Raw genomic sequence first — 2,841 nt, 5'->3', positions numbered from 1 at the left:
ATTGGAGGAAGAGAAAAAAAATGCCTTGGCTTAGAGTGCCTTTAATGTAGCGAAGAACACAGGTGGCCATGTGAGGAATATGGGGAGCATGCATGAATTGGCTGAGAATATTCACCGCAAAGACGATATTCGATCTGGGGATGGTGAGATAAATGAGATGCCCAACTAACCGTCAGTAAGGGCCGGGATCAGGGAGAAGTTCACCATCAGTGTCGTTGAGCTTCAAGTTCTGTTCCATAGGAAAGGCCACAAGGTGAGAGCCAAGTTGGCCACTATTGGCAAGGATGTCTAGGGCATATTTTTGCTGATTAAGAAAAAAGCCTGAAGGGGATTGAGCAACTTCAAGTCCAAGGAAATATTTGAGAGGTCCAAGGTTTTTGGTTTTAAAGTGAGTGGAATTAATAATAGACTTGAAGTAAGAAACCTGAGAAAGATCATTACCGACAACCAAGATGTCAGCAACATAAATGAGACCAATGGTGAGACTGGTAGTAGTGATCAAGGTAAATAGAAAGTGATCAGCCTTGGATTGAACAAAACTTGCAGTAAGAAGAATAGATGTTAGTTTAAAAAGCCAATTCCGAGAAGCTTGCTTGAGGCCATAGAGGGATTTTTGGAGGTGGCATATACGTGTCTTCCCCTTAATACAATAGCCAGGTGCTGGGAGCATGTAAACTTCTTCATCAAGTTCACCATGCAAGAAAGTATTATGAACATCCATTTGGTGAATAATCCAATTTTAAGTGGCTGCAACAATGAGAACACAGCGGACTGTGGTCATCTTGGCTATTGGAGCAAAAGTTTCAGGATAGTCTAGGTCTTCCACTTGAGTGTAGCCTTTGGCCACAAGCCGTGCCTTGTAGCGCTCAACGGTACCATCTGCTCGGAGTTTGGTCTTGAAAACCCACTTGCAACCAATGAGTTTCTTACCAGAGGAAGAGGGTCTAGTGTCCAAGTGGAGTTTTCTTCAAGAGCACGGAGTTCAAAAGCCATAGCTTCACGCCAGTGAGAGTGGCGAGTGGCTTTTGAGTAACAAGTAGGTTCAACAAACGCAGTAAGGGCATTAAGAATGAATAATGAGCAGAAGAAAAATGAGAATATGACAGAAAAGTAGATAGGGATGAGAAGTACGTAAGGACTGTGCAGCAGTCGAAGAAGCAATGGACTCCATGGGTATGGTAGGACAAACATAATTAAAAGGATATGCTGGACGAGTAATGTTGCAGCGGGGATGAGAAGAAATAGGGATGGTAGGTGTAGCGTCTGAATGGATGACCGAGGAGGGGTTGGAAGGAGGAATGGGTTCTCGAACAGGTAAAGAAAGAATGGTGGAATTGGGTGTATGAGAAGACACATGAGATTGGAAAGGAAATTGGTCTTCATGAAAGGTGACATCTCGTGAGTAGAAAATGGTTTCTGTGTCAAGGTTATATAACTTATAAGCTTTATGATTTATAGGATAACCAAGAAAGACACAGCGAAATGCTCTTGGTGAAAATTTATCTCGATGAGTGGTAAGGGTCTAAGCATAGCGAACTTGAACGTGAACTGACTTGACATAAACTTAAACATGAACATGAACATAAACATAAACTGAACTTGAGCTGAAACTAAATATGAACTTAACAAGAATTGAAACATAAACTGAACATGTACTTGAGCTTGAATAACATGAAGTTGAACTTAACGTAACATGAACTTGAACTTGAATAAAACGAGCTTATACGTGAAATACATAAACTTGGAATCATATTCAATAAACTAAACTTGAGCATGAACTTAAACATGAACGTGAATATGAAACATGAACTGAATGTGAACTTGAAACATGATTGAACCTAAACTTGTAACATGACTGAATGTAAAACATGAATTGAACGTGAACCTGAATTCTAACAGTCAAAATGATTTTTCCAGTTGTTTCATCACGAATAGTGAACAATTAGAATGATTCCACCTAACATATTCCGTTAAAGATACTCAAACGATTAGAATGGTTACACTATGAGTATTTTAAATAAGATATATTAACAATCAGAATGTTTACGCTAGGAATACCTAGTAATACTCTGACAATTAAAATAATTACGCTAGGAGTAATTAATATTACTCTGATAATCAAAATGATTACGCAATGAGTATTTGAGTCTAGGTATTCTAACAATCAAAATGATTATGCCAAAAGTACCTCGCATGAATTATAAATGGAGATATTCGGATAATCATAAAGATTACATCATGAGTATCATAAGCATGACCGACTGAGAAAATACTATTTTAGATATATACTTTGTACTCGAAACATGATGTGACGTGAAACGAAATGACTGTTGACATGACATACATAACGTGATATATACGTGAGATGCATGATTTGACGTAACATGAAATAGAGAAACAATACAAATCTTGGCATAACATGTAACATATAATATTATATGACATGGCATAATGTATAATAGATAATATTATGTGAAATGACATAATGTGTAACAAATAGTATTACGTGACATGGCATAATATGTAACATATAACTATTTTGTGATAGAATATAATATGTAACAAATAAACTTGCAATGTCATGGAATAACATGTCATAGATGATAACATAAGTACATAACCGATAGTTCCCTTATCAACACACGTGCACAATAATCTAACCTTACGTTAGAAGTTAATTTAAAGTGATCATTGTGTTTTACGAGGTAAAGTACGAAACATAAGAAACTATAAGTAAGAGGTCTAAATGTTAGAAAATTTATCACTAATAACTTAGAAATGTGAAAAATGCTAATTTAGAGTAAAATTACCATTTTACCCTCTACATTCTTAATATAAATT

This window comes from Carya illinoinensis, chromosome 5, assembly GCF_018687715.1.
Source record: "Carya illinoinensis cultivar Pawnee chromosome 5, C.illinoinensisPawnee_v1, whole genome shotgun sequence".
Classification (NCBI taxonomy): Eukaryota; Viridiplantae; Streptophyta; class Magnoliopsida; order Fagales; family Juglandaceae; genus Carya; species Carya illinoinensis.
Note: the sequence above shows the minus strand (reverse complement) of the source record.